Here is a 26,554-nt window from a genome sequence, read left to right as displayed (position 1 = left end):
CCCTGGATAATCTCGTTAGTCTGCCATTACAATCAACACGATCTATGGCTCAGTAATGACTGTGGGTGAACATGTCAGGGTCAGAACCATGTGAACCTAAACATGATGCCAACACATTAAAGCTACCTCAGTTGATCAACAGATCTGATTGAAGCTCTGCAGTCCTGCCACATTCGGTCATAAATGATGAGGGACCATAAAACAAATGACTGGAGGAGAGGATTCCATAAATATCCCCATACTACATAACAGAAATGCCCTGTACACCAGTGTAAAACACAAGAATTTAGTATCAGCCAGAAGTGTGGAGATGATAATCCACCTCTCTCTCGTCATGATGTCCACAGGAACACAAATGCCAGTCTTCAACCAAGACGTTTCGCTGCACGAGACATGAAGAAAAGCTGAACACAATTGATACGTCACAGACAATGGGTCCTGACCCCATTCCTGCAATAGGACAGAAGACTTGTGCTGCACAACAAGCCGTGTCCCTGGGGAAGCTGTTTCACCCAGCTCCAAATCTGAAACCTACCTGGCAATGTGGAAAATTACTCAGTTATGCCCGGTCCCCTAAAAGGCGAATAATTACCATCTGATCAATCACCACCCCCTCAGTACCATCACGATAGTCACATTGGTGGGAGATACTTTTGACAGAGCTGTCAAGCAGCACATAAATAATCTGTTCAGTGTGGTTTCTGATCGGTCCCCATGTGGAGATGGTACTGTTGTGGAAATGCCACTGGATTACTAATTCAGACCAGGCCACTGCTCTGACAGCTGGTGGAAGTTAAAAACAATTGATAAAATATTAAAATGCACAGTGACCTTGATGCCAATGGCGATTGTAAACACCAATTTCCTTCCCCAATGTACGTTCAGGAAGTGAATCTCCTGTACTTTCTTGGTCTGACCTAAAAGTGACTCCAGACACACAGACATGTAATAAACTCTTCAATTGTCTCTGAATGGGCCAAGCAAGACATTCTATTGTATTAAACTGTTTCGAGGTCTTAAAGGATAAACCTGGACAGAACACCCAGATCCAGTCCCGGTATCAGAAAAAGGAACAGGAAACACAGTCCTGTTGATCCTGCAGAGACCTCCTTCCTAACATCTGAGTGCTTGTGAGAACACTTACAGAGCTTTCCCACAGACTGCACAGAAACAGCGGGAAAGGACACATTGAGCGTTCCTCATTGTTGTTCATTTTCAAACATCTCCACAATGCACTTATCCCAAACAATGAATATATGCGTTAATATGATTAACCTTGGGAAGCCATAAAGTAAAAAGTGCAGTGGTTCCTTTGGTCCATCAAGCTTGCTACCCAATTCAATATAATGATGGATGGCCCTTTAATTCCACACCGTACTCCTGCTTTTCCACCATCTCTTTACTGTCTCTAAATCCTTATTTGTATTCAGTATCTTGGTTTCCAGGTTCAAGTGCATTCTTCGGGTTCACCAGTCTCTGAGTGCAGAGATTTATTATCATCTCAATGCAGAGTGGCCTGCCTGTACCTAATAGTGTGGTCCCTTGTATTAGTCACGAGAGCCTGGAGAATTATCATCCCTGCTTCCAATCTGTCTCGCTCTGTCACAGTGTTATATATCTCACTGAGATCACCACTCATTTTCCTAAAGCCCGTGGAATACAAGCCCAGTCGCCCCAAACTCTGCTCCCACAACAAGACTGTCATCCCAGAGATGAATCTGGTCATCCTTCGCTGCTCTCCCTTAATGTCAGGTTTGCTCTTTATTAGATACAGAGACCAAAACTTCAGACAATACTGCCCAATGTTCGAGATGGAGTTTCACCAAGGCCCTGTACAGGTGCAGTAAGACACTTTTACTCCTGGATTCAGCACATCGTTGATATTCCTAACTGCTTTCTGTTCCAGCAATATGGCTTTTAATGAATGGTGTTCAGGGAGATCCAGATCCTTTACAATGTCACAGCTCCCCACTGGATTGATCTATATACACTGGTCAGCGTGCCAATATTGACTTCTGGATTCAGAACTAACTGTGCTGCAGGGATCTTGCAGGGCTGCGCAGAAGGAAACAAAAAAGGGGCCATACGTCCCTTTGTAGATCAACATGGTTCAAATAATCCCTTTTCAAACGGTAGGCTGCGAATCTCTTCTTTCCACCAAAGGGCACACCGTCACCTCTACCCACATTGCTCTCCATCTGCTACGTATTTGCCCATTCACTTCACTTGTCTTAGTCACCTTGAAGCTTTTTTTACAAACTCCTTACCCACTCACAATCCAAAATCCTTTAGTTCTGTCAGCATGTTGATATCTATTGTATTTGATTCCCGCAAATGTTTAATGGGTATTGTGAACACCTGGGGCCTGAGCACCGATCCCTGTGATATCTCAGCAACCTTCCTCTGTGAAAAAATTTGCTTTTCAATCCATTTATGTCGTGAATCTGGGTGTGACTGGCTGGGCCAGCATTTATTGGCTGTCCCTTGTTGCCCTTGAGAAGGTCGCGGTGAGCTGCCTTGTTGAACTGCTGCAGCCCAATGTGGATTCAGCAATGGCACCACCATTGAATGCCAAAGGGCACTGATTAGATTGTATTTTAGTGGTGATGGTCACGGTCTGGCTTTTGTGTGTCGTGAATATTACTTGCCACTTGTCAGCCTGGATACTGTCCAGATCTTGTTGCATTTGGACATGGACTGCTTCAGTATCTGGGGAGCCACAAATGTTGCTGAACATTGTGCAATCATTGGCGAACATCCCCACTTCTGAACTTATAATAGAGGGCAGGTCATTGATGAAGCAGCCCTGAAGATGTTTGGGACTAGGCCACTGTCCGAGGGACTCCTACAGACTTGTCCTGGAGCTGAGTTGACTCACTTTTTTCAATCATCCTACGTGTCACGTATGATTCTAACCCGCGGGGAGATTTTACCTGATATCCATTGATTCCAGTTTTGCGAAAACCCCTCGATGCAACACTTGGTCGGAGGCAATCTTGTTTTTAAGGGCTGTCACTCTCATTCCACCTCTGGAATTCAACTCTTTTGTTCATGTTTGAACCAAGGTAATGAGGTCAGGAGCTGAGTGACCCTGGTGGAGCCCAAACTGGGCGTCGTTGACCAGGTTATTCCTGAGCAGGTCCTGCTTGAAAGCACAGACTCCTTCCATCACGTTACTGATGATCGAGAGTAGACTGATGGGGTGGTAATTGGCCGAATTGGATTTGTCCTGCTTTTATGTATAGGAGGTACTTGGGTAATTTTCCACTTAACCACTGTGGGCGGCACGGTGGCACAATGGTTAGCATTGCTGCCTCACAGCGCCAGAGACCCGGGTTCAATTCCTGCCTCCGGCGACTGACTGTGTGGAGTTTGCACGTTCTCCCCGTGTCTGTGTGGGTTTCCTCCGGGTGCTCAGGTTTCCTTCCACAGTCCAAAGATGTGCAGCTCAGGTAAATTGTCCGTAGTGTTAGATAAGGGGTAAATGTAGGGGTATGGGTGGGTTGCGCTTCGGCGGGGCGGTGTGAACCTTTTGGGCCGAAGGGCCTGTTTCGACAGTGTAACGTAATCAAATCTAATCTTAATCGGGGAAATGTCGTTGTTGTAATGATATTGGAACAGCTTAGCTAGGGCAGTGACAAGTTCTACATCACAGGTTTCCAGTACTTTTGTCAGCATGAGTTTCCTTTGGAGTATCCAATGTCTCCTACCGTTTTTGGATATCACGTGGAGTGAATCAAATTGGCTGAACACCGGCAACTGAATTGCTGAGGACCAGTAGAGGAGGCTGAGATGGGTCAGCCACTCAGCATTTTTGGCTGAAGGTTGTTGCGAATGCATCAGCTTTATCTTCTACACTGAAGTGATGGGCTCTTACAAATTAATGATGGGGATACTTGTAGAATCTCCTCCTCCAATGACTTGTTTAATTGTCCATAACTATTCTCAACTAGAAGTGGAAGGACTGCAGAGCTTAGATCTGAACCGTTGCTTGTGGGATCACTTATTTCTGTCTTCAGTTACTGCTTATGCCAATTGGCACGTGAGTTGTCCTGGTTCGTGGCTTCACCAGGCTGACACCTCTTTTTCAGGAATGCCTACTGCTGCTCCTGCCCTCCTGCACGCTCTTTTGATCCAAGGTTGATTCTCTGGCTTGATGGTAATTGTTGTGAGGGGGTATGCCACGCCATGAGGTTGTGCGGGAATACAATTCTGCTGCTATTGATAACACATAGCACCTTATGGAAACCCCGACTTGAGCCACTAGATCTGTTTAAGTCTGTCTTATTTAGCATCGTGATAGTGCCACTCAAAATGGTGGAGGTTATTCTCAATGTGAAAGTGTGACTTTGTCTCTGGAATGACTCTGCTGTAGTCACTCTTCACGATACCGTCATGTGCAGATTCTTCTGCAACTGGCAGATTAGTAAGGATGTGGTCAAGTATGTATTTTCCTCTTGTTGGTTCCTTCACCAAGTGCCACAGACACAGTCTCGCAGTTATATCCTTTAGAACCCGACAAGTTCGATCAGTAATGCTGCTGCCGAGTCACTCTTGGTGGGTGGACATTGAACTTCCCCACACAGAGTACATTTTGCGCCATTGCCACCCCTAGTGCTGCCTCCAAGAGTTGGTCAGCATGGAGGAGTACTGACTCATCAGTTTGGAGAGACTGGTACATGTTAATCAGCATGAGGTTTCCTTTCCAATGTGTAAATTAACGCCATGAGACTTTGTGGGGTACGGAGTCATTGTTGAGGACACCCAGAGCAATTCACTTCCAACTGTATCCCACTGTACCGTCATTTCTGCTGTGTCTGTCCTACTGGTGAGTTGGGAGATATCCGGGGAAGGTGATGGAGTGTCTGGGATATAATGATACTTACAGAATCATACCTTACAGATATTATCAGGCTGTTGCTTGATGAGTCTGTTTTTTTCAATTCAATGTTTCCTCCCAGCTGTCCCATTCTAGAAACATGGCCATATATTCGCCCCAATCCACTCAGATTTAATTTTCTAAACTAGGCTTGGAGCTTTAACAAAAAATCTTTTTCTGAAAATCCAAATAATTACATCCATTGCTTCTCTTTCATTTGTCTCTCAGTCTGCTTCTCCAAAATAATTCCCATTTCAGAGAATCTATGTTAGTGTTGTCTATAACCATTATTTCAGCCCCAATAATTTCTCCTAAACCATTCACTTACTATGTTCTATGTTACAAGTACTATATAGTTTATCATACCAGACTTGGTTTTCCTTGTATTGTTAGAAAGTTCTGTGAAGACAGAACTGAAGTAGCTATTTCATAGTTCTGACATAGTTCTGACCTGTTCCCCATTCTCCATTCTCTGATTTCACATTTTTAGGAAGTTGCACTCGTTTTCTGATATTTCTCACATTGACATAATTTGACGAGCTATTACATTTCACTCGTATAACCCTTGTGAATAAACTTTTCAGAAATCCATCAATTCCTGCCTTAGCTGCTCAATGATTGACCTTGCATAGCCATACACTCACAGGAGTATATATTTTGTGCAATCAGAAATACAGCACGATCTACACCAGGCCCATAGTCGAGAATGTTATTACACTTACAAGTGCTCGTTCGAGCACTTTTTAATTGTTGTGAGGATACCCGTGATAAATCTCCTCTCTGGAAGTAAATTCCTGACCCCAACACCCTCCTGGTGAAAAAAAAATCTTTAAGTTCTCACTAAACTTCAAACCCTTCACTTTAAAAGCGTGCTCCCTTGCTCTTGACCCTCTGACTAAAAGGAATAGCTGCTGTCTATCCATGCTGTCCATGCCCCTCATAATCTTATCCTTCCGAATCACATCCCCCTCAGCCTTCTGTGCTCCAAACTAAACTGCCCGATCTTACCCAGCCTTTCTCCAAAGCTGATATGCTCCATCCCAGCGAACCTCCTGGTGAATCTCATCTACACCCCCACAGATCCTTCCTGTAATGTAGTTCCCAGAATTGCACACGGTTCTCCATCTTGACCTAACCAAAGCCCTGTATAGCTCTTATAATCTACGGCCCGATTAATGAATGATACATCCAAGGTCCACTTCTTAACTAACCTATTACCCTGTCCACTCCCATTCAGGGATGCATGCAGGGCCACCATCTAAGCTTCCTCGTGTGCTGCCATTCATTGAGTCTTCCTTGTCTGGTTCCTTCTTCCAAACTGCATCGCCTCATATTTATCTGGTTTATGTTCCATCTGCCATTGATCCAATCTATCCGTATCTTTCTGTAATATAAGACCGTCTACCTCACTGCCAACCAACCAGGCAAACACAAACTTACTTATCACAACTTCCACCCCATCCACTCAATGTCACCCCCCCCCTCCCCCCATTCACATCTGCACCATTTGTGAATACCATAAATAACAGGGACGCAGCACTGATCTCTGTGGTACAGGGGACACTGGTCTCCAGTCACACAAACAGCCTTATCCACCACCTCTCTCTCCTGCCACTAAGACAGTTTTCGTTGTAAATTGTCAAGTTATCCTTGATTCCATGAAATTTTACATTATTTGTCACTTTGACATGTGGAACTTTGTCAAAGACCTTGCTGCAAAACTAATTAAGCGGCCTCCTCAAACTAATTTAAATTAATTAGATGTGACTTACCTCTAATGAAGTCATGATGATTATCCCTGACCAAGCCTTGCCACTCTGATTGGAATTCAATTTTCTCCTTCCCTATTTTCTCCAGTAATTTCCCTAACAGTGATCTAATACTTGCTTGTCTATAGTTCCCTGGTCTTTCTCTACAATCTTCACTGTGAAATGGAATCGAATTAGCGGTTCTCCAGTCCTCTGGCACCTCCCCTATGGTCAGATTCAAATTCAATTTTTCATTCAGGGCCTTTCCTCCCTTGACTCCAACAACAGCCTGTGTTACAACTCATTCGGACCTGGCAATCAGTCCAGTTTTCTACCAGCTAAAGCCTCAAATTCCTGCTCTCATTTTACATCAATCTGTTCAAGAACTTCCCCATCCACCTTCTCGAATTCTGTAGCTGCCTGCTCCTTCTCCCAAGTAAAACAGATGTGAAGCTCTCATGTCACCATCTCTCAGTGTTCTCCAGCTTCACACACAGTTTGCCCGTTTGATTTCTGATGAACACTAACTGTTCACTGATTATTCTGTTCTACTTGTTGTCCGTGGAGACTATCATGGGATTCTCCCTATTCGTGCCTGCTTGCAGTTTTCCATGATCCTCTGTTATTCCGTCCCCTCTATGTTTCTAAGATTCTAAGATTCACTACGACCACCTCTCATTATTTGAAATTAGAGATCACAGGCTGAGTTTCCCAGTCAGACAATCTTGCCATTTTAGGGATTAATCTGGAGAATGCCTTTTGCTGTTCCTCTGTTCTCAGTATATTCTCTTTTAGATGGGGACTCCACAGCAGTACACAATACTCTCAGTTTTGTCTCAGCAACCTAATTTTACTTTCCATTTGCATATGTTCTGACCAACACCTTTCAATTTAACTTTTGTTATGATATTAGTATGTAAGTTCTTTAAAAAATGCTCCTGAATATCGAACTATACGTTATCCATTGGTTCCTCATTGCTTATGTCGACAAGAATCATTTTCAAACCATTCCAAAAAATTGTTTGCCACTTCTGGTTTTCCTTTCATCGATGCATTATCACACTCCCCAGTTTTGCCATTACATTCTATATATCTAGTAGCATGTTCTGTTCTTTCGAGTCCAACAGACACCCGGCTGCGGATGACAAGTTAACTGGTCTGTCGATCATCACTCTCCATCTTCATCCTTTCTTAAACTGGCGGATAATATTTATAACCGACCCTTATCCCTTATCCCTAATGGCTACCTACCTTTCAGGAATGTGTCGGAAAATAATGTGAAAATCCGTAATGCAATCAATATGACTATTGCTGCTTCCACTGAAACTTTTGTATGAAGTCAATCTGGCCTGTCAGATTTATCAACACTCAATCCAGCTCTCTTTTCAAATGCTACCTCATCACTGATATGAATGATCTTAGACTTTACTTACACAAGTCCCATGGTCACTTGGGATTTCTGGGAGAACTTCTGGATATTTTTCCATGAAGACAGACAGAAATAAACTGTTTCTTTTCCCTGCGACTTTTCTGTCCTTTACAATAAATTACTCTGTCATCACACTCACTGTTCCACGTTTGATCGTGTTTTTATTTTTGTTTCATACATTGTTAGAAGCTTTATAGTAGTTTTTACATTGTTTTTGGTTTGCATGCTTTATCTCTTTTTGATTTCTTTCTCAGTCTCTTGGTCCTCCTTTGCTGGGTCCTACATTTCTCTGAATCCATTGGTTTACTATTACACTTCGCATTTTTCTAAGCTGCTTCCTTTGATCTAATAGGTAGATGGGGGGTGAAAGTGATCGATCAGAGAGGAGGATGGAGTGGATAGGTGGGAGTTGGGAAGTAAGATTGACACATAGGAACATTCTAGATGGCGGTGCTGAGTTGGAAGGTTAGACGGGATAAGGTGGGGTTTGGGGAAATGGGGAAACTGGTGAAATCCACATTGATCCCCTGTGGTTGAAGGGTCTCATGGTGGATAATGAGGCGTTCTTCCTCCATTACTCAGGTGGTTAGGGTTTGATGATGGAGGACGCCCAGGATCTGCATGTCCTTGTTGGAGTGGGAAGGGGAATTAAAGTATTTACCCACAAGATGGTGGGGCTGGTCAGTATGGCTGTACCAGAGATGGTCTCTGAAACGATCCACAAGTTGACGTCCTGTCGTGCGAATGTAGAGAAGACCACATTGGGTTTAATGGATGCAGTAGATGAGGCGTTCTGTCTCCCTTCAGCGCCTATCACTTTCAACCTCTCCTTCATCTACCTCGCACATTCCAGGCTTCCTCCCCCCGACACCCCACCCACTCCCATTTATCTCTCACCCCCCTTGGCCCACAAGCCCCATTCCTGATGAAGGAATGCCTGAAACGTCGATTCCCATGCCACTAATATGCTGCCGGACCAGCTGTGATTTTCCAGCAGAACATTCTTCGAGTCTGATCTCCAACATCTGCAGTCCCCACTTTCTCCTCACACCTTAATGGCTTGTATGACTCAGATTCATAACCGTTACTTCAAAAAAGCAAAATCTGTTGTATACACAAACATCAGAAACCAATAGAGGCAGCACCATGCTTCATTGTCGAGCACTGCAGCCTAACATTAACAGGGACAGCTATTCCTGTTCGGGTGACTGTCTGTGTGGAGTTTACAGATTCTCCCCGTGTCCTGGTGAGTTTCCTCCGGGGACTCCGATTCCCTCCAATAGTCCAAAGATGTGCAGGTCAAGTGAATTGGCCATTCTAAACTGCCAATAGCGGTAGGTGCATTAATCAGAGGGAAACCAGACTGGGTGAGTTACTCTTTGGAGGGTTGATGTGGACCTTTTGGCCCGAAGAGCTTATTTCCATACTGTAGAGAATCTAATCTCAGATCAAAAGTTGTGGTCACTGTTCCCAAAAGGTCACTTACAGCAAGTTTTCAATTAGCTATTCTGATCATCCAACACCAATTCCTAAATAACCTGATCTCGACCTCGGTGGTCGAAATAATGTTAATGTAAGCCATCTCCCACATGCTCATGAAATCCATTTTTCCCAGCATTAGCATTCAGTTAGGTTAACAAAGCTTAGATGTACTTTAAACAGTACATTATTACTGCAGTACTCAGAAACGTATATATACCATTTCCTACTTTATAACATGCCTAACATTTGTATTGCAGCTTTCACTTTAATATATAACTCCCATCAATATTTGCTTCTCATTGCTGTTTCTGAGCTTCACCTTTCAGGATTCAGTGAAGTTGGTTCTGGGGAGACTAATGGTAGAAATTATCCTGCTACATCATTTATGATCTTCTCAAGTTTTATTCTGAGTTTTTCTCCAGATCTCCTGTTATGCTGGTGGCGTGGAGAAGGACAATGATCTTTCAACAATGCTGTGTAATCCCCGCGACAGCTGATGCCTTACAGCAGGCTAGTAAAGCGTAGCTGCTGCTGTATAAGATCTTAATGAGTTCACATCTGGAGTGGTATGTACAGATTTAATCTCCTCACTGAGGAAAGGATATTGTTACATTGGAAGCAGTTCTGAATTGGTTCCCTCAACTGATTTGTGTCATGAAGCTGTTAGTTTATACGGAAAGGATGGTCACGTTGATCCAATACACATTGGACTTTACAAGAATGAGAGATTATCTTATTTCAGCATAGGTGACCAGAAGGAGTCAGCCACAGAAGCCAATTACACACATAATGGAGAAATTCTCCAGCCTGTTACACAGGAACAACAGGAGGATATTCAGACCTTCAACACTGTTACACCAGAACATGACGAAGCTATTCAGATCCTAGAGCCTGATATGCGGTTACCGGAGGAGACCAATCAGCCCCTCGAGCCTATAACCATGGACCCTGAGTAGGCGATAACGGACCAGTATCCTATTGCAAAATCAGTCCATTCAGCCTCCTCAGTCTGTTACACAGGAACTGGAAGAGGCCACACAGTGACAGGAGATTGTTACACTGGGATACAGGAGGCCATTGAGCCCTACTGAGCCTATTGCAAGTGAATTGGAGAAGGATACAAACTATCTGAGACTTTTTATGAGAAAGGAAGAGGTAAGTCAGCCATTTGTCTGTTGTAAGAGAACGGGAAAAGACCAATCACTCCCTCAGTCCCATCTCAGGGATGCATGAGGTGACCGTTCAGTTTCTCCAGCCTGTTATGGAGGAATATGAGAAGACCCATCAGCTCCTCGAGCCTTTACACAACAACAGGAAGATTCCATAATCCCCCAACCCTCTAACATATCAACGGGAGAAGGTCATTCTGGCCTTGGAGACAACAATATGAGAACACCAGAAAGAGGTTAGTCCATCGAGTTTGTACACCAGCAGGATGATGAGTCCATTGAGCTACACATGGGTCTTACACAGCAATTGGAGCAGATTTCCTGAAGCCTTGTGCCCGTTAAATAGGAATTCAAAGAAAATGCAAAGGTTTTCTTAAGGGAATAACTTATAATAACTGTATACATTAGTGACTAAATTGTAAAGATAAACTATAGTAAGTTGAGGCAAGTTGTCAGAATGCATTGTTCAGAACATTTGCAAAGTTAAACCACAGTGTCAACAGGGTTGTACGAAGGCTAAATCGTGTGTGAATTGTTTACTTCATTTGTTTAAAGATGTCACAAACAAGGTGGATCGTGGGAACCCTGAAGATGGAATATATCTGGTCTTCAAGACGGGTTTGGATATATCGCTTCTCCAAAGTGTAAGCAGTAAGATCAGACAACATGTGTTTAGAAGTAATTCATTAGGTTCGATGGAGGATTCGTGCATTAACATAATGCAGTCAGATGAAATAAATGTGTCATTTTCTTTTGGCAAATGTAAATTGTTGGGTGTCACAGATTTCAATACTCATGCCTTAACTGTTTGCCATCAATATTATTACTTGTTGACAAGATAGAAAATACTATAGCCAATTTTTCAGATGACACTGCCATCGGTGAGAAATTACTTCGGAATGAAGATGAAAGAGGTTAAAAAGTGAATATGGATAGGTTGGGTGAATGGGCTAACATTTGGCAATGAAAATTAAAGTGGACAACTATGAGATTTATCAATTTGGTCAGCAAAATAGAAAGACAAATTGTTATCTAAATGGAGAGAAACTTCAAAGTGCTAAAGTGCAGAGGGCTCTCTGTGTTCACGTGTATATCACAGAAAACCTGCATCGAGGTACGGCAAGAAATCGGAAAGGCAAGCGTAGTTTCAGGTTTTATTTGTAAAAGGATAGAGTAGAAAGGTAGGGAGTATTGCTGTCGCTATACAAGACATTAGTGATGCTGGAACTGGTGACAGTTTGTGTGCCCTGACTTGCGGAAGGACGCAATTGCGTTGGAGATAATTCAGAAGAGGTTCATTAGATTGATTCCAGAGATAAGGGGTTTGTATTATAAAGAGATTGGTCAGTCCAGGCCTATACCCTCAAGTTTATAATAGTGAAAGGAGATCTCATTAACGTCTGTAAAATGCTAAAAGTAATTGAAAGTGTAGTTGTGGAGTGGATATTTTTTTCATGTGCTGCAATCGACAACAAGAGACCAGAGTTTCACGATGGAGATGGTAGGAAAGTGGAACAGGGGCTGCAATGACATCAGCCATGATTGTATTCAATGTTGGAGCTGACTCGAGGGGCTGGATTACTGACTGATGTTCCTTGTTCTTATTTAGCCCTTCGAATATGTTACACAGGAATGGGGACGACTGGTTATCGAACAGGAAACAGGCACTCCTGATAAATCAGTCTAAATCAGTTTGACAGAACGTTACCAGTGATGTAGACAAACTGCGAGATGATGGATATGTCACCCTCTCCTGCCTGGAAAATTCCGGATCATAGAAGCTGAATACAACTGTGACCCTAACAGCCATTGACAGCACCATCCTCCCCCGGTATGAAGCTGCAGGTCGTGTTGAAGGAGGGGACATCGCTCACAGGGTCCCCTCACACTCTGCTCCTGGTTTAAGTGGGGCTTGGGAAGCTGTTCCTGGAAAACCAGGGGTGGATGCAGCAAATCCCTTTCCTCACATTCACTCCGTGGTTTCAGAGCTTTCCCTCTCTGTATCCTCTGCTCCATTTGTTCATGTTACACAGTCAGATGCTGTAATTACAGTCCCCATGCTCCATCCATAGCTGGGTCAGCAAATACTCAGGTCTCCCAGAATATCTTAGGTGGGTCACAGAACAACCTCCAGCAAACCATCCCCAACACCTCCACTAACTTTTCAATAACAGGAGCTAATCAGAAGCCCCTGAGTTATGGATCAGACGAAACCCCCGTGAAATATTTTAAGAAGGTTGCTCCAGCCCAAACTTTTCCTTATTTTAAACGTAGATATGAAGTTTGAAGCAAAATACAATCTTTCAAACGCTTTAGTTAAAATTCAGTGAGAGGAAGGAACAATTGCGTTCGTTTATATGTTGGAACACACAAAAGTAGATGCTGTACCTTCGTGGTACACACCGCCTGGCACAAAGATAAACTCAAATACAGATTATTATGTACAGCTTCTCAATCCAGAAAGTAGTAATATTAGAACAGTTCTCACAGAGAAGAGCAGCTGGGGATCATGTAATAAAACTTCCACCCCTCTGGGACCCCAAGCAGCCGCTGAATGCTGCAGCTAAAAACAAACCGAGAAAACGAGGTCTGGGAGAGCTGGGAGAGCTGGTAATAAAACCTAAAGGCCTCCTCAGTTATTTACTCCAGTCGTTTTCAGGCGGCAGTTCGGCATCGCTGCCTTTAAGACCTGTCTTCAAAAACGACCAAGAGAAAATAATCTTTTTAAAGTGACAGTATCGTCAAACCTCCCCCTTTGACAAAACGTGAACCACCAAGATACAACTGTAGCTTCATTTTAAGCCTCTTATTCTTACTCTATTAGTAGACTACAATACGTATATATGATATTGACACTAAGCATGCAAACATTCACAACTCCATTCTATTTCAGTCAGTTTAGTCCTGCCACAGAATACCTCTGTCTTTCTTCATCCACGTCTCGACAACTTGGCAGCAAGTACAGTTTCCGTCCTGTCACCTGTATAACTTACAAATTGAATGGCAACAATAGTAATCTCCATCTGAACAGACTGGAAGAATTCTCCCTAAATTTGTCCAAAAACTTGTAAAAGTTATGATCAGTATATAGATTTTGCTCAGGCATGTTATTGGCAATGTAAATGCTGAAATGTTGCAACGCCAACACCAAGCTCAATGCCTCCTTCCCAATTGTGAAATATTTTTGTTGATGGTTTCAGCGGGCACTCCAACCACACGTTACATAATGGAGCACTTCTCATCTCTCCAATAGTCCCTCTGAATGACATATCACCTTTTGTCTCAGCATAAAAGAATTACATGCTTCTGCACCTCTTAATGCTGTAACCTGTTTACCTGCTAGTCCTGGCCTACGCCAGTAAACCTTGCTCTCAGGTATATGTTTTAAGAAGATCTAGCACATTCTTCTCAATCCCTTCCAGAAGCCAAACTTTGATTTATGGACCAACTGATAATCATCAGCCATTTCAGCTTCTAGTCGTGTCAGTTTAACTCTCTGCTCTGCCACTCGAGTTCTCACGACTGCAGGAAGTAAAGTTTTGAACTTCTACAAAATAAGAATCTCTTTAAGAGTGTCGTAGGTTTTTAATGCCCTTATCCACCTTTCAAACTTGCTTTGTTTGATTTTTTCAAACTCGTTTAACCAGGGACGCTATTTTAGATTCCTGAAAAACTATCTGTTGGCTTCTGGCACAAGCTCATATGCACTTCAGATGGCTTTCTTCACCTTCTCATACCTTCCGCCCGTACGATCAGGATCCTGGAATGCCCTCTTAATGGCATTGTGTGTCAATCCACAGCAAGGAGACGGCAGCGATTCAAGAATGCAGCTCACCACCTTGCTTCTCAAGGCAAATAGGAATGGGCTATTAATGCTGGTCAGCCAGCCATGTCCTAGCCCCATAAATGATTAAAAATAAAAGATAATGGCCAGGGATGGGATGGAGTCCCAGGAAGGAAACAGAGTTTGTAAACTTAATGGAGGGCAATAACCTCCCCACTCCCAATATTTAAATAACAAGGACACTGAGACGATGGTTCACATCTGGAAGTGAGTAGGTCAACATAGAGACCCATGAGTAACACTGCCAGAATCAGGGAGGGAGACAGTAATTGAACACGTTCCCTGATGCAGTTAGTAGTGGTCCTCAGAGTGAATATCTGGATTCAGAGACTCAACATGAAGAATTATAATGGCAAGAAATGAAGACTACATGAGAGAAAAGAAACACAGTCAAAACTGGTTTATAGAAAAAAAAATCTGGATGGTGTGACCTACCAGGAACACCAACGATCGACAGAAGAGGATAATAAAAATATTGAATAATCCGAAGGACATAACAGATCCGTGAATATAATGACAACCAATCATAATATGTAGAAAGAAACCAAACATAATCGGATAAACCCCTGTCCATTGTTGGAACATTCCAGTCTATTGCTCTCGGATTCTGATCTATAGTTGGAACATTGTAGTCCAATGTTCTCAGATTCTGTTCTATTGTTGCAGCATTCCAGTCTAATGTTCTCGGATTATGATCTCTCCACCTCTTCTCTATCTGATGCTGCTGATCTCTGTTAGGGTTGTCAATGATGCTCCTGCTCATACTTTGGGGTAACACATTGAACGGTGCCAATTTATCATTAAAAGATTGCAACTCTCCACTGGGATAATTAGAATCCATGGAGACTGACATTGATTACAGTCTCCGAACAAACAGTTTCAGTTAACTCCTTCCTTACATAACATTTCATGTAATAATAAAAGGCAACATTTACTCAGTCTCGATTGAATGGATGAAGGTGACTGAAGGACGGACTTCAATTTTTTCAATTTTATTAAATTTTTCCATGTACTTGGAAGTATTGCCAGAGCACTGCAGGTCTGCATATGCCCCACTCTGTTTATAAATGAGACAGGGATAAAACAACAGACCAGCTGCCTAAAATATCTGGTGGGGAATTTTCTGGATACATTAACTCAAGGGAGAAAGTGAGGGTTGAAGATGCTGGAGATCATAGTCGAGAATGTGGTTCTGGAATAACATAGCATGTCAAGCAGCATCAGGGGAGCATCGACATTTCTTGTGTAAACCCTTCATCAGGAATGAGACTTGTGGCCCAAGGGCACTGAGAGATAAATGGGAAGGGGATGGGTTTGGGGAAGGTAGCTGTTAATGTGATAGGTAGATGAAGTTGGGGTTGGAGGTGATATGTCAGAGAGGAGGGTGGAGCAGAAAGGTGGGAAGGATGATTGACAGGTAGGGCAGTTCATGGATGCTGCTGATTTGGAAGGTTGGATATGGGATAATGTGGCGGTAGGGGAAATGAGAAAGCTGGTGAAATCCACATTGATCCCATGTGGTTGCAGGGTCCCAAGGCAGAAGATTGTCTCTCTTCCTACAACGTTGGGTGGTTAATGTTTGCCGGTGGAAGAGTCCCTGCATATCCATGGCGGAGTGGAAGGAGGAGTTAAAGTGTTCAGCCACGCGGTAGTGGGGTTGGTTGGTGCGGGTGCCCCAGCAATGCTCTCTGAAGTGTTCCGTACATTGGCGTCCAGTCTCCCTAATGTCAAGCAGTCATCAGGAGCAACAGATACTGCAGGCGATGTCTGGGGACGTGCAGGTAAATCTCCAAGTAATGTGGAAGTATACTTTGCGATTTCGGACGGTGGTGAGGGTAAAGTTTTTCCAATACTTGCGGTGACAGTGGAAGGTGCAATGGAGTGGATTGGTGTTTGGCGTGGACCTGATAAAGGAGTCACGCTTCGAATATTCTTTATGGAAAGCAGATCGGGGTGGGAGGGAAGTATATCCCTTGTGGTGGAGTCTGTTTGTAGGTGGCACAAATGGGGGAGGATAATGCATTGCATCTGGAGGTTTGGTGGGGTGGAAGGTAAGGAACACGGTGTTCTTTCCCTGTTGCATTGCGAGGGGTGGGATTCGAAGGCGGAGGTGAGGGAAGTGGATGAGATGCTCTGGATGGCATCATCAGCCGTGTGCGAGGGGAAATTGCTGTCTTGAAGAAGGAGGCCATCTGGGGATTACACTGGGTTCAGAGTGTGCTGCTGGAAAAACACAGCACGACCAGCAGCATCTGAGGAGCAGGAAAGTTCGACGTTTTCGGGAAAAGCCCTTCATCAGAATTTGGACTTTTTTCAGAAAATCGATTCTTCTGCTCCTCGGATGCTGCCTGACATGCTGTGCCTTTCCAGCACCACACTCTTGACTCTAATCTCCCGCGTCTGCAATACTCACCTTCGCCTACACGCTCGGTTCAGCCACTTCTGTAATACTGCCTTTAATTCTGTTCTCACTGCTGTAGGGACGATGTTGTTAAACCTTAAAGCGTGCTGAAAGGTTTTCCAAGTATATTGACAGTTTTGTGTAGGGTGGTGGTGGCGAGTGATGTTGATCTACACGGAGAGTATGAATGGGCTGGGGCTATGTTCCCCGGAGCGTTGGTTCTGAGGAGTCACCTTGCTGAGGTTTATCACAGTGAATCCCAATGCTCCAGGGTGATCAAAGCCAAAGGCCAGGGAAATAGACGGAACAGTTATTCACATTGAAACCGGACAGTTACGCATGGTAGAACAACTTAATGAACTATGTAGGTAGACTGAAGAATGGGACTAGCAGGAACAGTCAGAATTTGGAGGCTCCAATCACATGATTGAGAACAAAAATAAAGGCATTGCCATTTCAACTGAAATGATCAGTTATATCACATTCTCAATCTAACTTACAGAATCAGACTAGACACCATAAACCCAGAGGAGATATGTTTTCAGCATGGAGCACTGCACAGTCCAGACTAGTGTACTGCTGAAAACCACGCTGCAATCAGTCCACAGTGGAACACTGTGCAGACCTCCGCAGTGCATTGACCTATAAAACTAGATGAGATATGTGTTCAGCAGGGAGCATTGTGCATACCGGAATGGTGTTCAGTACAACGCAAACCACAATCTACCCGATGTGGAAAGGTATGCTGACCACAGCAGTGCATTGATCTATAAAGCCAGATGAGATATGTGACGGGGGTGTGGAACTGTGTCCATCATCCCAGTGCATTGTTCAGTAACATTGTGTGAGATCACAGCCCAGCGTAGGAAAACATGCAGCCCATGCTGGAAGTGACAGGATTGGCAGCTCCCATCCATTTACTGCTCCAAATCTCCATTGCGGCATGACACAGGGGTGCTGTCGGTGTGAACATCACTGCCAGAGAGAGATGGCGGGGGAATCATCAAATGGGAGGAGTTTGGGGAATAGACAGAGTGGGGGATACTGAGAGAAAATGTAATGGAAGGTTTTGTTCCCAAGTTCCAGAATGCTGAATTGAAGACATTTCAACAGTATGCTGCAACATGCGCCACTGTTTAGGAATGATGGGTGAACAGGGTATTGGTGTGAGTTCATTGAATGTGACGGAAGGATTGTCTGTATGAGACTGAACTAGTTTCCTGGTGCTATCTTATCGAACTCATCTCATTAACTACCCACCCCAGCCCATGGTGTCCTTCTTATTTAATGTCAGCCCGATTCTCCAGCCAATCATGGCTGGAGATACTCACGAACGCCCGCATGACCCCAGATATTCCATGATCCCTGACATAAGTGCCATCTTTAAAAGCCAATGGGCACACGGTTGAGGTTTCTCTGTTTTGAGTTGCCCTGCACCGTTTACCCAGAGAATGGAAGTTCAGGGGAAATTACATCACGGTTTGTCAACAGAGACAAGGGAATCCTGGTGAATGAGCTAGTACAGAGGAGGACCATTCTCTTCCCAGAGTGGGCCACAATACCAGACCCACCGAGCATGGTCTGAGCTCACTACCCAGCTTCGTGCAGTATCTGCGGTCTGAGTAAATGTCGAGCAATACATCAATACCCTTCCCCACACTGTCAAAATAAGGATCACCATATTCTTCCTGCTCCCTCACACTCACTGCATATCTGCTATAGCATCTAACCCCAAATACGGCTCATGCTCCATCACTCTCGCTACTGCAGGCAACATGTTCCCCCCTCACCCACCCTCTCTCTCTCTCAATGACTCATAGAGTCATAGAGATGTACAGCATTGAAACAGAACCTTTGGCTCAACCCATCCATGCCGACCAGATATCCCAACCCAATCTAGTCCCGCCTGCCAGCACCTGGCCCATATCCCTCCAAACCCTTCCTATTCATATACCCATCCAAATGCCTCTTAAATGTTGCAATTGTACCAGTCTCTACCACTTCCTCTGGAAACTCATTCCATACACGTACCACCTTCTGCGTGAAAAGTTGCCCCTCGGTCTCTTTTATATTTTCCCCCTCTCATCCTAAACATATGCTCTCTCGTTCTTGACTCCCCCACCCGAGGGAAAAGACTTTGCCTATTTATCCTATCCATGCCCCTCATAATTTTGTAAACCTCTATAAGGTCTCCCATCAGCCTCCGACATTCCAGGGAAAACAGCCCCAGCCTGTTCAGCCTCTCCCTGTACCTCAAATCCCCCAACCCTGGCAATATCCTTGTAAATCTTTTCTGAGCCAATTCAAGTTTCACTACATCGTTCCGATAGGAAGGAGACCAGAATTGCACGCAATATTCCAACAGTGGTCTAACCAGTGTCCTGTACAGCCACAACATGACCTCCCAACCTCTGTACTCAATACTCTGACCAATAAAGGAAAGCATACAAAACGCCGTCTTCACTATCCTACCTACCTGCGACTCCAACTTCAAAGAGCTATGAACCTGCACTCCAAGGTGTCTTTGTTCACCAACATTCCCTAGGACCTTACCATTAAGTGTATAAGTCCTGCTAAGATTTGCTTTCCCAAAATGCAGCACCTCACATCCTGAATTAAACTCCATCTGCCACTTCTCAGCACATTGGCCCATCTGGTTCAAATCCTGTTGGAATCTGAGCTAATCTTTTTCGCTGTCCACAACACCTCCAATTTTGGTGTCATCTGCGAACTTATTAACTGTACCTCTTCTGCTCGCATACAAATCCTTTCTGTAAATTACAAAAAGTAGAGGACCCAGCACTGATCCTCGTTGCACTCCACTGGTCACAGGCCTCCAGTCTGAAAAACAACCCTCCACCACCACCCTCTATCTTCTACCTTTGAGCCAGTTCTGTATCCAAATGGCTACTTCTCCCTGTATTCCATGAGATCTAACCGTGCTAATCAGTCTCCCATGGGGAGCCTTGTCGGACGCCTTACTGAAGTCCATATAGATCACATCTACTGCTCTTCCCTCATCAATCTTTTTTGTTACTTCATCAAAAAATCCAATCAAGTTTGTGAGACATGATATCCAAAGCACAAAGCCATGTTGACTATTCCTAATCGGGGTGGGTCATTGCCTTTCCAAATATATGTTCATCCTGTCCCTCAGGATTCCCTCCTATAACTTGCCCACCACTGCGGTCAGGCTCACTGGTCTATATTTTCCTGGCTTGTCTTTACCACCCTTCTTTAACAGTGGCACTACGCGTCTTCTGGCACCTCACCTGTGACTATCAATGAGACAAGTACCTCAGCAAGAGGCCTAGCAATCAATTCCCTGGCTTCCCACAGAGTTCCCGGATACACCTAAGCAGGACCTGGGGATTTGTCCATCTTTACCCGTTTCAAGACATCCAGCACTTCATCCTCTGTAATCTAGACAAGTTGCAAGATGCCAGCATCTATTTTGCTACAGTCTATATTTTCCATAGCGTTTTCCACTGTAAATACTGATGCAAAATATTTATTAAGTATCTCCCGCATTTCCTGTGGCTCCATACAAAGACCACCTTGCTGATCTTTGAGGGGCACTATTCTCTCCTTACTTAGCCTTTTGTACTTAATATATTTGTAATAACCCTTTGGATTCTCCTGAATTATATTTACCAAATCTATCTCATGACTCCCTTTTGCCCTCCTGCTTGCCCTCTTAAGTATACTCCTACTTTCTTTATACTCTACTAAAGATTGACTTGATCTATCCTGTCTGTACCTGACATATGCTTCCTTCTTTTTCTTAACCAAACCCTCAATTTCTTTAGTTATCCAGCATTCCCTATAATTACCAGCCTTTCCTTTCACCCTGACAGGAATATACTTTCTCTGGGTTCTTGCTATCTCATTTCTGAAGGCTTCCCATTTTCCAGCCATCCCTTTACCCGTGAAATCGGCCTCCAATCAGCGTTCGAAAGTTCTTGCGTAATACCGTCAAAATTCGCCTTTCTCCAATTTAGAACTTCAAATTTTAAATCCGGTCTATCCTTTTCCATCACTATTTTAAAACGAATATAATTGTGGTCGCTTTACTTCTCTGTCTGTCTCTCTCTCTCGCTCGCTGTCTCGCTCCACTTTACCCCCGACACTAACAACACTGCATGGATACAACAATGCCGACTGACTCCCTCTGGACACCGCACCATGTCCCCGTTCGCCATCTGGACCAGCACTAACAGCAAGATCAACCATCCCCACCCTCCGTCTCTCATTCCCTTTCTCCCATTCCAGGAGAAACAGCCTGGAATAGGACAGAAAGGGCCAAGCCGAGTGGTGGAGTATCCGAAGTCCGCTAGCTCACCCCTCTCCCCTGCCATGTGGGGAGAACTCTGGTACGAGCCGGAGAGGACAGGGATGGAGATTCTGAAACATCCACGTCCCACTGACCGATCAGGAGCAGTGTTCAGTGAAGGGCAATTCTCATTGTAAACTCACTGTCTGTTCCATTTCCCCGGCACAACTTAGAAGATGTGGCACTGGTGTCATCTACTTTCTGTGTCGAGATGGTACAAATGGAATACCCACAGTCTCGGTGGGCAGGAGGGTGGACTCACAACACATCGTCTCCACCACCTCCCAGGAAGGGAGCACGGAAACTCCCTCCTACACCTCGCCCTGTAAACAGCTCAGATACTGAAACTAATCTTTGATAGTTACTGCTCTGCCAACTTGTCCTGACATCTTCAATTATCTGTGCTTACATACACCCAGCATTCTATGCTCCTACACTCCCTTTATAATTGTACAGAATGTTTTATATTGACTTTTAGAGTTATTCCGACCAAGGTGCATCGCCTCATTGATCCTGATCTGCCATAAACCTGAAAACTACAGCAACGTGTCACTGTCCTGTTGAAGACCCACAGTGTCCTCCACACACTTTATAATACTTCCAGGTTTGGTCTCTACAAACATTGAAATTGTCCTACAGCCACACTCCACACAGAAATTCTGACTCAGTCACTATTGTGAGCAATTGCAATACTAATACACTCCCTGAGAACAGACTTAAATAATAACACACATCAGACAGAATGATTGAATGATTGGCAAGTTTACCATGGAGCAAAAGAAATACTGATAGACACTCCATGTCTTTCTTGGTTTCTGTGTATTTGTGAGTGTCAATAAGTCTCTGTATTAGTGTGCATCTATCTGTGTATATCAATGTGGAGCGAGTCTGGCAATCTCTATGGTGCTTAAATTGATATAATATCCCTCTGATACGAGATCCGAGGACGGGTCCTTTCATTTCAGTTCACAGATGCTGTCAGACCTGCTGAGCTTTCTGTTGCTGTCAGTCTCTGCTCGCCTACCCAAACCACTGTACAGTAGGGGCGTAGGGTGAAAATCCTCAGGGAGTCAGTTTGGGAGGGAGAGAGAGAGGGCAGCAGCTCTCAGCACCATCAACACGCACACACACAGACACACAGGCACACACTCACACAAACACACACAAAGGCACACACACAGAGACACACACACAGAGACACACACAGACACAGACGCACACACAGACACACACACACCCATAGACACACACAGACACGGACACATAAACACACAGACACAGACATAAAGACGCACCCACAGACACACACAAATCCACAGACACACGCACTCATTCACAGACACACACACACGCAGACACGCACTCGCACTCACAGAAACAGGCACACATAGATGCAGGCACACACACAAACACACATAGAGTCAGACATAGACACACACTCACAGGAGCAGACACAAACAGATGCAGACACACACAAACGAAGACAAACACAGATACATACACAGATGCACACACACTCACGGAAACAGACACACATGCATATATACACACATGTGCACACATACACACACATGTACTCACAGAAACCCCACTCCCAGCCAGGTGCACCTACACAGACACACCCACAAACACATCCAGACACAAACCCAGAGGCAGAGAGACACACAGACGCACAAACAGACGCACAGAGACGTACACACGCTGACTGATACACATGCGCATTCGCACACACACACACACACACACACACAGACACACACACACCCATAGACACACACAGACACAGACACATACACACACAGGCACAGACATAAAGACGCACCCACAGACACACACAAATCCACAGACACACGCACTCATTCACAGACACACACACACGCAGACACGCACTCGCACTCACAGAAACAGGCACACACAGATGCAGACACACACACAAACACACATAGAGTCAGACATAGACACACACTCACAGGAGCAGACACAAACAGATGCAGACACACACAAACGAAGACAAACACAGATACATACACAGATGCACACACACTCACGGAAACAGACACACATGCATACACACACACAGCTGCACACACACACACGCGTACTCACAGAAACCCCACACCCACCCAGGTGCACCCACACAGACACACCCACAAACATATCCACACACAAACCCAGAGGCAGAGAGACACACAGACGCACAAACAGACGCACAGAGACGTACACACGCCGACCGATACACATGCACATTCGCACACACAGACACAGACAGATAGACACACACACACACACACAGACACACACACAGCCACAGATTTGACCAGTTTCCTCATTTCCCCTCCCCCTCCTTATTCCAGGTCCAATCCTCCAACTCGGCACCTCCTTCTTGACTTGTCCTACCTGTCCATCTTCCTTCCCACCTATGCACTCCACCCACCACTCGGAACTATCACCTTAACCCAACCTTCATTTACCAATCGCCTTTCCAGCTATTTTGCCCCCCAGCACCACCCCCTCATATTTATCGCTTGGCCCACAAGTCTCATTCCGAATGAATATTTATGCACGATATTTCGACTATCCTTCTCCTTGGATGCTGCCTGAACCGTTGTGTTTTTTTTCAGCACCACACACTTTCAACACAGGCACACACACACACACAGACATAGAAACACACACACACACACACACACACACACATACTGACACACGCACAAACACACAGACAGTCACACTTCCCAGCCACGCAGGCATCCACACTCCCCCAACACACAGACACCCACAATCCCCACAAATATAACACATACACTCTCACACAGGTAAACACACAGAGACTCACACAATCACACACAGACAGATGCCCACACCCACCCTTACACAGACACCCACATTCCTCACACACATGCACACGCATGCACAGATACAGATGTATACAGACACACAGGCACGCACTCACCCAGACAAGGACACAGACTAACACACACCGACACTTACCTACACCGAAGGGCCTGTTTCCACACTGCAATGATTCTATAAAAATAAGAATGGTAACAATGACAGTAGAGTTTTGTTTTAGCTCGTACGCATTACTGTGATGAGGAATAATGAAGGAGAGAGAATGCAATAGGCCGTTTCTTCTCGGGCAGATGGCATTTTCTCCCTCTCTGAGTTGTATCACACCTTAATGTCATTCTCTCCCAAACTGGATCATGTGATGTCACCTTGTACATTGTCCAAACTATGTCTCCATCACTTTCCTTGCTCCATGTCGGTGCATCATTGCTGCTATCATACACAGAGCCATACCCTAAGCAGAAAAATGGTCTCGGTCGATTTGAAAATATGTTTATATGTCCCTGCGTTATGAAAAAAAAGTTAAATGTATTAAAAATACTGTTTTGAAAGGATTTTTTTTAACAAATACAGAAATTGTTGAAAAAGCTTGGCAGGTCCGTCAGCATCCAGATGCATTTTACATGTTGTGGTTGTACTAGCATTGTACAACATGTGGTTGTACCACATTGCAGTGTGGAAACAGGCCCTTCGGCCCAACAAGTCCTTACCAACTTTCCCATGCCCTTACAGTTACCACTGATTAGTGCACCTAAAGTAGAAATCGCTGAACACTATGGACTCTTTGACAAATCCACCTGAATTATACAGCTTTGGACTGTGGGAGGAAACTGGAGCACCCATCAGAAGCTCACGCAGACAAGGTGTAAACGCCACACAGATAGTCACCCGAGGCTGGAATTGAACCCAAATTCCTGATGCTGTGAGGCAGCATTGCTAGCTACTGAGCCACCGTGCTACACTGGAACCCCCTGACTGCCTAATGCAAAGGGAATTCAGCCAAATCCAACTCTTGCATGATGAAATCCCGTTGCTAGCAGCTGTGTGAGTATAATATCTTCAGAAGCAGAATAACATTTTGGACAATCTCTCAATTTTTCCTTTTGTCATGAGTTACACCACTATTTGGAGAAAGTTCTTTCAACGTGAAATTGCAGAGATTTTGTTTATCTGAGTGTGTGTGTGTGTGTCAGTGTTTTTAGAAAGGGAAATATCAATTCTTTATTTGCAATACCCAAAGAGTTTGTCATCATGGTTTGAGGAACATTGTTCTGGATCATAAACGTGTTTATCATTTGTTGGGAGCAGTGGAGCAGTGGTACTACAAAAGGAAACATTGACCCCAAAAGCCGGGGAACTATTGACTGGTGAGGCTGATGTCAGTGATGGGTTAGTTGTTGGAGGGGATTCTGAGGGTTAGCATTTACATGCATTTGGAAAGGGAAGGGCTGATCGGGGTAGGCAACGTGTCTTTCTGCATGGGAAATCATGTCTCATTAATTTGGTTGAGTTTTATGATGAGGTGACAAAAAAGATTGATGAAAACAGTTTGTTAGACATTGTCTATATGACTTCAGCAAGGTGTTCATAATATTCCGATTGGTAGGCAGATTAGGAAGTTTCGGTCACATGGGATACAGAGGAAACTAGTCACAATTGTCTTTAAGGAAGAGGGGTATTTTTCAGACTGGAGGCTTGTGAGCAGCACTGCGCTGTAAGAATCACTACTGAGTTCACTGCATTTCATCATTTATGTAAAGGATTTGGATGTGAATATCGGGACCATAGTTAGTAATGTTACAGATGACATCAGAAAGGTTGTGTGGTAGATTATCTCAGAGTACAACAAGACCACAACTGGATGGGACAAAGGGACAAGGAGTGACAGATATAGTTAAATTTAGATAAATACGAGCTGTTGCATTTTGAGAAGGCAAATCAGGGCAGAAATTACACACTTAATTGTCAGGTCCTGTCGTGGATCAAAGGGACATAGGTACTAGCCTCCACCACTTCCTTTGTGGGCGGCACGGTGGCACAGTGGTTAGCACTGCTGCCTCACCGCCCCAGAGACCTGGGTTCAATTCCCGCTTCAGGCGACTGACTGTGTGGAGTTTGCACGTTCTCCCCGTGTCTGCGTGGGTTTCCTCTGGGTGCTCCGCTTTCCTCCCACAGTCCAAAGATGTGCAGGTCAGGTGAATTGGCCATGCGAAATTGCCCGTAGTGTTAGGTAAGGGGTAAATGTAGGGGTATGGGTGGGTTGCGCTTCGGTGGGACGGTGTGTACTTGTTGGGCCGAAGGGCCTGTTTCCACACTGTAAGTAATCTAATCTAATCTGATAGCTCATTCCATACACTCACCATCCTCTGTGTGAAAAGGTGCCCCTTAGGCCTCTTCAAAACCTTTCCCCTCTCACTTT

Source organism: Chiloscyllium plagiosum, unplaced genomic scaffold (assembly GCF_037043375.1).
Source record: "Chiloscyllium plagiosum isolate Xiang-an unplaced genomic scaffold, Cpla_swu_hap1 HiC_scaffold_38, whole genome shotgun sequence".
Lineage (NCBI taxonomy): Eukaryota > Metazoa > Chordata > Chondrichthyes > Orectolobiformes > Hemiscylliidae > Chiloscyllium > Chiloscyllium plagiosum.
This window is presented reverse-complemented; position numbering follows the sequence as displayed.